The following is a 13,356-nucleotide window of genomic DNA, read 5'->3' as shown; positions in this document are numbered from 1 at the left end:
GAGGCCTGCCTTCTTTGCAGCACCTGTAACTTATCATGGTCTTGGAGGAAGGTTACCAGAATGGAATGCAATGTCATTTCGATTGAAAATGGAATTATGCAAAGCAGCAAAGGAATTTGGAAAGGAAAGCAAATTTTTTAAAAGTATTTTAAAGGCAACCCTCTCCTCCAATCAATTGCTCCCACATAGCTTGAAGGATTTGTTTTCCTGCCTCCTGTCCCCAGGAGAATATCTCCTATGGGAAGGGGCTTGGAAAAGATTGTTGAAAACCCTTTTGGGAGAACTACTGTGCAGTGATTTTGAGGCTTTAGATGAAAATGGTAAAATAATTACCATGAATCATTTATGTGGAGAAGGGGATTTGAGAAAACCTATCTACCAGGCCCAAATTTTGCCAAAGAGAGTTAGAGAGAAAATACAGAAGGCTGCAGAAAAGGCTTTTTTCAATATTCCTCTTTCTGAATCTGTTGTTCCCTATGCTCAAATTAAACAACGTTCTGATGAAAGATTTGTAGATTTTGTGAATAGATTAAAGGTACAGATTGAAAGACAACTGCAATATACCACCCTGCACTCTGACTTGCTGTTGGAAATGGCTCAAGTGAATGCGAATGAAGCCTGCAAAGCACTGATTCGAGTGCTGCCAAAAGATCCACCACCTACCTTGACAACTTTGATCAAGATGTGTATAGATGTAGTCAGCACTATAAAGCCAAAGACTGAGGATTCCCAGAGAACCCCGGGAAGGATTGCAGCCACAACTGTACACACCCTGCCATCACCAGCCAAACCGAAAGGACCGTTTACCTGTCATCGATGTGGACAGCCAGGATATTTTGCAAAGTTCTGCAAAGTGCCATATCCTAACAAGCAAGGGCAGGGAAACAGGGAAAAGGGAGGGGAACGTCAAAACCAAAAAAACTAGATACACAGTGCGAATCTATTCTGCGCAGAGACACAAGTGGAATAGAAGTCGCAGGGGGAGGGAAAATTGAATGTGATAACACTCTTACAGGTGACATTTTTCACAAGACAGACTTCTGCCACCAAAATAACACTAAGGGTTGTGAGGTTTGAAAGCCAAAATTACCTTTCAAATTGTTTACCGTGAAAGATTAGTTTTTCAGGTCTTGCTGCTGGACGGTTGTTTCCGTTGACCTGCTGAGGGAAAAACTGACCCCCGACTTGAACTGTAAGTTCCTTGTTATAGGAGACACAAAAAACACACCCCCAGAGATTGAAATTTTTCCTGTCACTCTTTCAGCTGACTTGGATGCACTCATCTTTCTGGCACGGTGCATCAACCCACCATTCTACCTGGCACAAGGGCAAGTAATTGCTCAAGCTATTCCCATTCCATCAGGGATCCCAGTAGACAATGTAGCACCGCAGATCTACTGGGCTCAAGCAGTGGGAGAAAACAAACCCATCATCTCATGCCATTTGAAAAAAGGTAGTGAAGGCATGGGAATGACAGGCATGATAGACATGGGAGCAGATGTGACTGTCATCCCTAAAAGGAGATGGCCACCACAATGGGAACTGCAGCTGATGGTTAGCCGCATCCAAGGTATAGGGGGAGCCCAATTGGCCAAAATATCAAAGGAACCCATTCAGATTAGAGGACCTGAGGGTCACTGATTTCCAGGTTCCCCTATGGGGAAGAGATGTCATGTCCCAATGGGGAGTCCGCACTGAAATTCCGAAAACACCTCGGGATTTTTGATTGCGGCCACTGAGAAGCGCCAGGCCCAGAAACTAGAATGGACCACGGATTCCCCAATTTGGATACCCCAGTGGCCACTGAGTAAAGAGAAATTAAAGGCGCTAAATGATCTTGTGGACGAGCAATTGGCTCAAGGCAACATTGAACCAACTTTTAGCCCTTGGAACTCCCTGGTGTTTGTCATTAAAAAGCCGGGGAAAGACAAGTGGAGATTGGTTCATGATCTGAGAGAAATTAACAAAATCATTGTGGACATGGGACCTCTTCAACCAGGAATGTCTTCCCCTGCCATGCTTCCTCAAGACTGGGAATTGGCTGTGATTGACATCAAAGATTGCTTTTTCAAAATTCCCCTAGACCCTGCAGATGCCCCTAGGTTTGCTTTCTCGGTACCTACCATCAACTGGGAAGCACCAATGAGAAGGTTTCATTGGAAATCCCTCCCCCAAGGGATGAAAAAGTCACCTGTGATTTGCCAATGGTATGTTGCCGCCTTGTTATCCCCTGTGCAGGCCGAGGTGGGGGAGGCCATCATCCTGCATTATATGGATGATGTGCTAGTGTGTGCCCCACATGAAAAATTGCTACAGTCCACGCTTGACCGGGTGACTGAAGTTTTAACAAATGCAGGACTCACCCTTCAGAAGGAAAAAGTGCAAAAGATGCCTCCTTGGAAATACTTAGGTCTGGAAATCACTGCAAAAACAATTGTTCCTCAAAAATTGACTTTTAACAGCAATCCCAAAACCATAGCAGACTTGGACTCTCTGTGTGGAACACTGAATTGGGTTAGGCCTTGGCTAGGCATTGCCACTGATGACCTAGCCCCTCTTTTCAATTTACTGAAAGGGGGAGATGAGCTGAGTGCTCCAAGGACTCTGAGTCCAGAAGCCAGGGATGCTTTAGAGAAGGTAAACAGCATGATGGAGAAGAGACAGGCACATAGATGCCATCCAGAGCTGCCTTTCAAATTTATTGTAATGGGAAAATTGCCACACTTCCAGGGGTTGATTTTCAGTGGGACAAGGACCAGAAAGACCATTTGACAATCATAGAGTGGGTCTTTCTCAGTCACCATCGATCCAAAAATATTACAAGGCTGTCGCTCTATTGGGAACGGCGAGAAGCATGACACACACTCTCTTGTGAGTTGAACAGGAGAGTTCTTTCTCTTAAGGTTTATTACCTCAGATCTTCTTTTATAGACCGATACGTGAAAGTACAGAAAAGTAAAACTCTTATTGGTTAGTAAACTAACACATCACCATCATTGGTCAGTGGGGTACACCATCCCTCGACCTTCTCTTGCAAGAAAACAAGAAACTGACAAACAGCACCTGCAAGGCTGTTTTCTATCTCTGAGGATTGTTTTACTTCCTCCTTATGAATTCTCAGGCCACTTTCCCAGGCAAGACTGAGAAAGTTATGTGGCCTGTAATTTCACAGGCACTATGCTGCCTGCTTCACAGTTAGCATCCATAAATCTGTTTATTGATGAATTCAGTTAATGTTTTTTGCTCCTTGTTTACCTGTATTTTAGGAAGAAACCTGTAGGTTTTCAAGCAAGGCAGGCACCCTGGCCAGAGCCAGTACGGCGGCTATCCTCAGCCGCATGGACCATAACCCACAGCATCAATGTGATGGATGGCGAATATGGCGATTTATTGCAGGGGAATTTGACATTTTATAGCCTAGGGTCATTGTGTTATTCCCTTCTGCTTTCGTCACAGTTAGGTGCTATTGGCTAATTGCAGGAGGCCTTACTATCCTAACAGAGAGGGGGGTCTGCTAACTTTCCGTTACATCCCGAATTCTTCCGCTCCACTATACCCTAAACTACAACATATTCCCCTCTCTTTATGAATAACTAATTTGCTAAAATATAAGGTATATTAGTCTTAAAAATTCTAATGTTATTTTTTATATACGTATTTCTAAACACTTTGTCTGCTTATCTATATTAAAAAAGTTTTAAAAATGAATAATATAAAATTGAGTAAAATATAGGATACATTATACTTAGCTAAAAAGCTAAAAGCTTATAAAATGGATACTACAATTTTCATTGGTAAATATAAAGCACATGCAGTAACTAAGTATATTTTTAAAGCATCTCTTGCCTTTCTGTAAACTGAATGTTAACTTTTTCTAGTTGGCTCTTAACAAAGGACACAAGCTTATTTAGAATACATGGTCCAAAGATTAGCACGAGTAAAATCATCACAACTGGTCCAATCAGGGTAGACACCAGGGTGGTCAGCCATGGAGATTGCTCGAACCAAGATTGGAACCAGCTTTGCTGGGCTTCTCTCTCTGCCTTTTGTTGAGACAGCCTGTCTTGTAGCTCTGCCATGGTGTCTCTCACTACTCCGCTGTGGTCTGCGTAGAAGCAGCACTCTTCTTTCAGGGCGATAGAGGCCTCCCTGCTGCATGAATAAAAGGTCGAGACCTCGCCTGTTCTGCAAAACAACTTCAGAGAGTGAGGAGACTGATTTTTCTAGAAAGGATATGGATTTTTCAATTCTCTGTAGATCTTCATCTACAGTCATCTGTAGCTGAGAGAGACTCTGACTCTGGGTTACCAGAGCGGAGACACCCGTGGCTGCACCGGTCGCTCCCAAGCCGAGCAGCATTGTTATTGGCAGTTCTGTCAGCAGCTCTCTTTTCTGAAGGTGGCCTGCTCGCTCAAGGTACTGGTTCACTTCTTCTCTGGAGTGGTATAGGACTCTGGGGATGATAGCAGCTAATACACAAAAGTCAACAGAGGAGTTAAAGCTCTGGGTATAAATGCAAGGGCTAGACTATTAGATCGTGGGTTCTCAGCTTGTACCACAAGGTTGGGGCTCACTGCTTCAGGTGGTATGACTATAAACAGCACAATTACTATAAGCAGTTTACCATATAAATGACACCATACTTACAAACTCACAGCTAAAATTTTAACATTAAATGAACTGTCAAAGATGCTTACACTACCTCTTGAAGGGGGGGATGCTTATACTTTATACTAACATAACAATTACTACACAGGCTAGACACTTTACCTTAAACTATTATTTAACTACTTTTAACACACGTGCTCTGGTATATACGTAGTCTAAGCGTGAAAGCAATTTGCTAAAAGGATAAACACACAACTACAATTTGCTTTATATACAGTTAGACGGAGTCTCTACACTTCTTAGATCTTCTACAGAATTTCTCTACCACAATTCAGTCCTGGAATGTTCACTGCTCCCGTGATGTCAGCTGGTAGCTGATCGGTGACTGAGGGCTTTGATGTTCAAATTGTTCTTCAGATCCTTCTAAATCTTAAAACAAAGGATAACTGAAAAATTGATAGAGACACAACATCATAATAACAACATAAAATTTCTGTTGGCAACTGTCTGTGTAGTGTTCAGACACAACTGTGTCCTGACAGCTCCGCTTCTGATCCATGTCTGGAGCACCAAGGCTGTGTGGTGACTTCTCTGTTCACTGGTTCTCATGTGTTCAGAGGCAGACAGTCTGGTCAGATGGACAGGTGACCTTTCTGAACCTGCCAACAAAACACAGGCACTTCTCTCCTTGAAGTTAATGAATTACACTAATCAAATTGCTTTTAGGGTATCAATTTCCCCCGTTTTCTTAAAAAAAATAAAAATGAGATGTATTTCTGTTCAACATTAACACAAAACCTTATACACAATTAGTAAAAACCTATAGCAGTTGAAAATTAATTAAATCATAAACATTATTAATAACATATGTAATATAAAAGTACTGTTAATTATTAAAACACTGTACTAGCATCACATAGTTAACAAACAAACAGAAACAAAAAATTATCAGTGAAGGATTGGATAATCACCTCCGGAAATGATTCTCCAAGCCCACTTCAAAATTGATCCAGCTGTCATATTAATAGGGTCAAATTGCTGAGTCAAAAAGTGACTCAAATACTGATTTAGTACAGAAAACACCTGGATCTGTTGGCAAACATTCTGTCCAGATAAAGTCAAGGCTTGGCCAGGGCCTTAGGCTTTAAACTGGAAAAATGCCTCTTAATATATTTTTGGAACAAGATTTTCAATAGCAGCAGCTATGAGATGCTTACAGCACAGCAAACTGTTAAAATGCATTTGTACAAAGCAAATAATTAAAAACCTTAGGTACCAGACCAATTAAATCATTCAGCAGTTGGTTTAATCTGAAGCCTCTTCTATGGCAGCTGATCTTCAGCAATGGTACATCTTAAAATTTTGGAAACACTGAAAAATAAGAAAGCTATAACAAACGAAACTGCAGGGATTGCAACAACTCAATAGAACTCCCGATGAAGTCCAGGGTGTCACAGACTGTATTCATTTCTGTCCACAAGCAGGTGTTCATCAGTGTTCTATCACAGCTGTTTCAGTTGTAGCTGTCTTCATATTTCTAGAAAAATAACTATACTTTGCAATTTAGACAAGTGTCTCCAATAAAACAATTTAAATTAAACAATATTTAAACCTAACAATAATTATTTATGACAAAAGGAAATAACAAAACTTAACTTTAAAAAAATATCCATTTTATACAACTTAACTTAAAAACATCCAAGTCAACAGTAACATGGATTCACTATAAAGATTATAAAAATGTAACAAATACATCACAATTCCATGTCATCTCTTTGAAAATAACCCACAAGAACTGCAAATATTACTAAAAATACTCATTCATAACAAAAATTTGCCTAATATATGCTTAAATTGGTTAGGATTTTAATGTGCAGCTTTTCTAGAGAAAAACCACAACAACACAGGATTTGGCAAGTTGTCATTTAGCTTTTGTAACACTTTTCAGGAACATCAAGTCTAATTTTTAAACTAAAATCCAGAATCCAAATTGATATATATGCAGTTATATGTGTTTTATATAACAAAAGGATTCACATTAAAATTTCCTGATTAAAATTGTCAAAAAACCAAGCAAATGGCTAATATATGGTTAACATAACTTTGAAATTACTGAAAACTGTATTGAACTAAATCCACAATACACTTATTCAAATGAAAGGAAAGGTTAAGAATGAAAGAAACCTGTCTTTAAATTTTTTTTCTGTAGGGTAAATCATATGATCTTTCAACTCAACTTTAAAAAAAATGCATCCTGCAAAAATTAACTGTAACTACAGTAATAATACTTGATGATCACTCCATATCATATAATATTACATTATCAGTAGATGTACAGAGAAGATAACATTTTTAAAACCTTCATGTATTGAGAATACTGAAACAAAACAAAAATCTTTCAAGTTTCTTGGGATGCATAAATATCATCATTTTCCATGTTATTTTGTAAAAACAAAACCAGCAGATATTATTAGAAATACAACATCTATATATATTTCATTATAAAATATTTATAAACTTTTTAATCTATTTTTAAAGGCACTTCATTCAATGGAAACTTATTTTTAAATCTCAATCTTGATTACAACAATTTGCTAATTTACAAACAGTACAATTTACAAAGCTTCTAATTTTTGAATTGTCCAATTAAAACTCTCTTTTTTATCCCTCTCTGAAATGTCCAGCTTTCTGTTGTTTCTCTTTTGTTTTGTTGCTTTGCTTTCTGTGGTTTTACCGAAGTTGCCTGAGTTGTTACACCGATGGTTGCCATGGCGACAGTGCTTCTGGCTGCAGTGTGCTGCCGCGTGTGTGTTTTGTTAAACCCGTCCGCGCCGGGCTGGTTTTGAATCTGAGAAAAATCTCTAAAAACTACAACTGCATAAACTCATAATTACTTAAAACACAAAATTAACTCTAAAAGGGTATATAGAAACATTTTAAAAACCCAATAAATCATGACTTTGTAACAAACTGGGTATTATCCCGGTGCTTTTTCTTAGAGAGGGAGTGGGGGGGGTGAACCGCCTGCTCCGCTGTCGTAGCTCTGCTCCCATCCCCCTTCACATTTTTTACTGTTTTTCTTCTGAGGACTCGGGCTCTGACCCTTCGTCGCTTTTATGTCGATCAGAGTCAGAGCTCGACTGGCTGGCCACTTCCTGTTTTCCGTGCCTTTTTGTTGGGCTCTGGCCCCGCCTGCCACCCCTGTGGGCGGGCCGTTCCCTCCCTCCTGGTTCTCCACGCCTTTCGTTCCACCCTTCACTCTGCCTTTCACCCCACCTTTCCCTTCGCCTTCTGCTCCCCCCTCCTTCCTCTCTTGCATTCCAATCTCTGTGCCTCTGTACCTATCCCCTGCTTCTTTTCCACATTTCTTATCTTTTTCGACCTCCCAACTGTGCTCATCTTTCAAGGCCAGTCTTTGTTCTTTGTTAAAGACATATTTTTCCCGCTCTATAACTTTTTTCTCAGCACCATCTTTAAGTCCTTGGGGGGATGCTTCTCCCCCTACCCTCCTTGCTACATTTCTGGCTTCCTCCGTTAACTTTCTCCAAAAATCTCTTGCTTTCCGTTGTTTGTTCCAGAGCAGATAAGGATTTCGGGACCGAGGGGACGCATCGCCCTCCCGGCCCCCCCCGGTTCAGCTGAGCTTCTCCCATCTGGGGGCTGTAAAGCTCTGACCCCAAATTTCAGGGTAGCCAACATACAGTTCCTTGTCGCTCCCCAAATCCCTTCGGCAAGGGTTTTAGTACATCTGTCCCACACCTTAGGGTGGATAAACCTTACAAGCTGATTTACAACCTCAATAACCCAAAGCCTTGCAATAGCAAGTGAATTAAGTTTACACCTTAACTGCAATCTGACCTTTATCAGTGATTCCATCTTCCTTCTGGGCCCAGGATTTCTCTCGCCAAGATCAGTCCAGCTATCTTGGCCGCTGCTCCTGATCCAGGGAATCCTTGCTTTCTGGGTTTTTTCCACTTTTCTTCCCACTTTTCTTCCCGGGTTTCGGGCACCATATGTAGGTTTTCAAGCAAGGCAGGCACCCTGGCCAGAGCCAGCACGGCGGCTATCCTCAGCCACACGGACCATAACCTACAGCATCAATGTGATGGATGGCGAATATGGTGATTTATTGCAGGGGAATTTGACATTTTATAGCCTAGGGTCATTGTGTTACTCCCTTCTGCTTTCGTCACAGTTAGGTGCTATTGGCTAATTGCAGGAGGCCTTACTATCCTAACAGAGAGGGGGGTCTGCTAACTTTCCGTTACATCCCGAATTCTTCCGCTCCGCTATACCCTAAACTACAACAGAAACCATCCCCAGCATGACAGTTTTGTGGCTCATTTTCATCCTCCCTGTGCTGATGCCAGCCTCAGAGGCATGGGTTGTTTCACAGCCCAGAAAAAACATATGGGTTATGCTGGCAGAAACCCTCAAACAAAACCACATCTGTTTGTCCACAGCAGCAGCAGAAAATCCAATGTCAACATGCCTGGTGGGGATCCCAGCGAAGTTCAATGAACTCCCATTCAGTTTAAAAGCCCTATTTTACAAGGTTAATTCCTCCCCCCCCAATTCCAAAGTTGAAGTTATAAACAGGAAAAGTGGTCGAGCTCTTGAATTATTTTCTCCTGTAGATAACCCATTTACCCTCTGGCAAGGGTGGGCTCAAGTCCTGCCCATCTCCTCAGTAGAACCACAGGAGTTTGGAGTCCTGGGTTCATCCCCTGCCATTATTGTGTGCATTTTAATTTTGACCCTTTGCACCCTAAAGGATACACGTTTCTCCGGCAGCACAAAAAAGAATTTCAGGCTGCCAGGTGTTGTAAATCCCTTGCTACCATTGATTCAGATTCCTCCCCTGTTGGACGCCCCCAAATCCTTAAAAAAGGTGTGTTTTTTATTTGTGGTGATCGAGCTTGGGCTGGCATCCCCTCTTACCTGGTAGGAGGACCTTGTACCATTGGGAGACTTTATTTACTCCCAACGAAACCCATATTGCGAATTGGCAAAACAAAATCCTAAATTCGACCTGAATACAAAAACACAGTGTTAGCGAATTCGACGAACACTGCAATGAAGAAATTATTCATTGGGCAAAAGGGAAAAGAGTTGCTGTTTCAGTGTTTTTGCCCTGGGTAGCAGCAGCTAAAGCTTTAGGAGAACTAGGCCACCTCGAATGTTGGATGTTAACACCCAAGCTTGGTCCTCAGGATTGGCCCACTCCCCCTCACTGCATGCATGTTCATATGTGATATCATTATCATCCGCATCTGTTGCATCCTGGGCACTTAAGCTCAACCAGGAGCCCTTTTAAAGATATCTTCCACGTGCTTTCCCAAAGATCAAACTCCGAGGGGGTTAGGAGACACCAGAAGAGATCTCAGAGATCAGCCAGAACTAACTCGTTTGATGTTAGAGTATCTCTCACCGTTTCCTTAAAGATCTCACTACTTCTGCCAAACTCCCATTGGGCTTTACAGATCTCTTTTATGTTTTGGTAAGAGAAAGGCTGGTAACGTCTGTTCACCCTTCTCTTACCAGTATATATAACAGGAGCGGCTGAGGGTACAACTTCCTCTTCCTGATCCCCAGGGTCCCCATCCCCTGGGTCCCCCCCCCCGTCCCCACCCCTGCAGGTACCAGGTGGGGGCTCAGCCCCCACACCGTGGAAGCAGGGAAGCGGGTTAACCCCCACCATGGGAACAGGGTGGGAACCTGCCCTCCCCACCATGGGAACCAGGATTGGAACACCTGGGTGTAGGGTTGCAGGGTGATGTCATGCAGGGCAGGAACATGGTGAAGGGGGATGTCCAAGGGAAATAAGGGGTTTTGGGAGGGGTAAGGGTTGGGGGAGAGGACAGGTGGGTAAAAGGGATTTTGGGAAGAAGAAAGGGAGGATGGGGGGTCCACCACATGGCTGGCCGCTACATGGCTGGCACCATCTTGGACCCCAGCTGCGTGGGGATAGGGGGGGTCATCACTTTTAAAGCTAACAGAATGCTGAAACAGAGTAACAACCAGGGTAGGGGCATGCAGGGAAGGATCTCTGTCAGTCTGCGCACAACCACCAGAGCCAGGGTGCTGAATGGGAGGCAGGGAGCCAGGACAACAGCAGGTGCACCGGGTGTCCTGTGTCTCTCAGGTTGCTCCATGAGTCCCTTTCAGCTCAGGGGCAGAGGGTTTAGGAGAAGGGGTAGGGGAAACTGGGGTGGTCTGCTGTGACTGTCCCTTCACTTCCCTGTTAACCATTTCTTTCCGAATTAAAAGAAACAACAGGAGAAACTTAGAAGCAACTTTGTCTCCCTGTTCTATGTTGAGAGTTAACAGGTTTCTGACTCTGTCCCAGGAAGAGACAGAATCCACATCTAGCAGGGTGAACTGGGGAAAGTGGAGAGACAGCCAACAAACAAACCGTTTTAATCAAGTCCTAGAAATCTTAACATTCCCACCACCTAAAGTTTCCCAAACTTTGAAATATAAACTCCTTTCTTGTACAGAGAGCTCCAAGCCCATCCTGATGTTAAAAGCTATCTGCACAATTAATCTACCTTCCTTTACAGCAAAATCTCCACAGCCAGCCCTGAAAGGCTTTTTGCAGTTACACACACACACACACTGGGGTAAGACATGAAACTACCTGACAGAGAAACCACAGTTTTTAAACTCAGCCAGCAGCTGCATGGGAGTGGCACCACTGCCCCCCACTACACCTAGCCGCGCCGCCAAAACCCACGTGGCCAGATCTGCGCAGAGGATCCCAGACCATGTGGCTAGCGCCAGCAGAAAAACTGTGGTTTGTGCCCTCAGCCGCGACTGACGCGCTGCTCAGCCAAGCGTGTCACACAGCAGAGCTGAAAAAAAAAGCCGTGGCTTGGCACGCATCGGAGCCAAAAAAAAAAAAAAACGTGGCTTGCTGCCTACACTCAGGGCTCCCACCACCAAAACCACGTGGAGCTCCGCTGCTGCGTGGCCAGTGCCTGCCGAAAACCACAATTTGCAGCCACCCTGGAGCAGCCGAAAACTGCGGCTCGTGGCTGTCCCCGCTCGTGGTTTGCCACACCCCCGCGCCCGCCCACGCGCTGAAAGTGCCGCGGCACCGAGCACACCATGTGGCTGGGGCCGAAAAACAGCGGCTCCTGTGCGGCAGAGCTGAAAAACCACGGCTTCTGTGCACGCCGGGACCGCACATGCCCGGCATTGCGCCCAAGACTCCACTAACTGGGGGTGACCACGGGGTCCCTGCTTACACTCGCAGGAGATACTCACCCCTTCTTGGAACCTCGGCTGGCTTGGGGCTGTGTAGGAAGTCCTTAATCCTGGAACCAACTTTCCCGAGCATAGGGAAAGCTGCTGATCCTGCCCTTGTAAGCGCAGCTGCACAAAAAGCAACTCGGTTCTACAAGGTATCTGATAATCCAAAGCTTGTATAGTCCACATGTGGATTTCCAGCTGCCGTGTGGGGTCTTCTGTCCTTGTGGAAAGCCCCCACCTTTGGGGACCAGCTGTTGTAAACCTCCTTTCCTCTGCCTGGGGGATCACCTGGCTAGCTCCTAGTCCGCCGGGGGGAGAAGGAGGTGCGACAAGGACAAGGTAAAAGACAAAGGAGGCTCTTTTCTCCAGGGCTCAGTCCACAGTTTATTTTCAGAATGAACTCCAGGGAAAAAAGAGACCGAGCATGAAATGGCAAGGATTTTTAAACTGGGGGGAAAGCGGAGGGGGAAAGCAGGACTACAACCAATGGGATGAAATCAAAGGGGAGGGGTGAGAGGAAGGAACCAAAACCACACACCCAGGGGGGAGCAACAGGGAAAAACCACTTTAATGTAAACATAATAACCATCTTAGTGCAACACAACAGACAAATGAGTTTCTACTTCTACATCAACATAGAAATGTACACTCTTCATGCTCCTTTACCATGGCTTTGGAGAGAAAAATGGAAAGTGTCAAGAGGACAGTTATTGTAGAATCGTGATTACGTCTATTAGCTGTAACCCAAAAAAAAAGCTCTTAGGAGTAAAGATATATATACTGATGCTTCCAAATATAACCTCAGATTCACTCCGCTGGTGGGTCTCGTCCCTTCATGTATCACAAATGGCATCCAATTATATGGGCTTACAACTGCTACAGTGATCCAGTCCTGTGATACACCCTGGCCAAACCATCTAGTTGTGCCTGAAAGATCACCGAGGAGCTCCTCTCATCACGGCTATGGATCAAGATTAGCCAAAAATCAAGCGGCTGGGTAGCATTTTTCTTTAATTATGGGGCAAAGCACAACAAAATCTCAAAGACTCCATAAAGACTCTGTTGAGCATTACCAGGGAGCAAGGATTTAAATTAATACCTCAGAAACTTATATCCTTACTCATTTGGATCTGACAAAACTGCCCCTGGTACCCCTCTGATGGTTCTTATGAACTTAGTCATTGGCAAAAAGTCAGGGAATGCTTACAAACTCTTCAGGTTACTCACCATGACATTCATCCCAATGATATTTTGACTTGGCGTGTCATCTATTCTGCCTTGCAACAATTTAAGGAAGTGGATCATGTCGCCTCTGATGCACCACTATCCTCCTCTCCTGAGAAGGATGATCCAGAATGCCAAGAGCCGTTTGATCCAGGGCCGGTTGATCCTGACCCAGAACCAGATTTATACCCTCCTCTGACCCCAGTACACATTATGGCAGCCACCACTCCTAGCGCAGAAGAAATATTACAGACAGCATGCCGAAAGGCA

Source organism: Pseudopodoces humilis, chromosome 12 (assembly GCF_049639895.1).
Source record: "Pseudopodoces humilis isolate 2021_Gansu_Grassland_sample_001 chromosome 12, ASM4963989v1, whole genome shotgun sequence".
Classification (NCBI taxonomy): Eukaryota; Metazoa; Chordata; class Aves; order Passeriformes; family Paridae; genus Pseudopodoces; species Pseudopodoces humilis.
The sequence above is the reverse complement of the archived record's forward strand: the minus strand, read 5'-3'. Positions refer to the sequence as shown.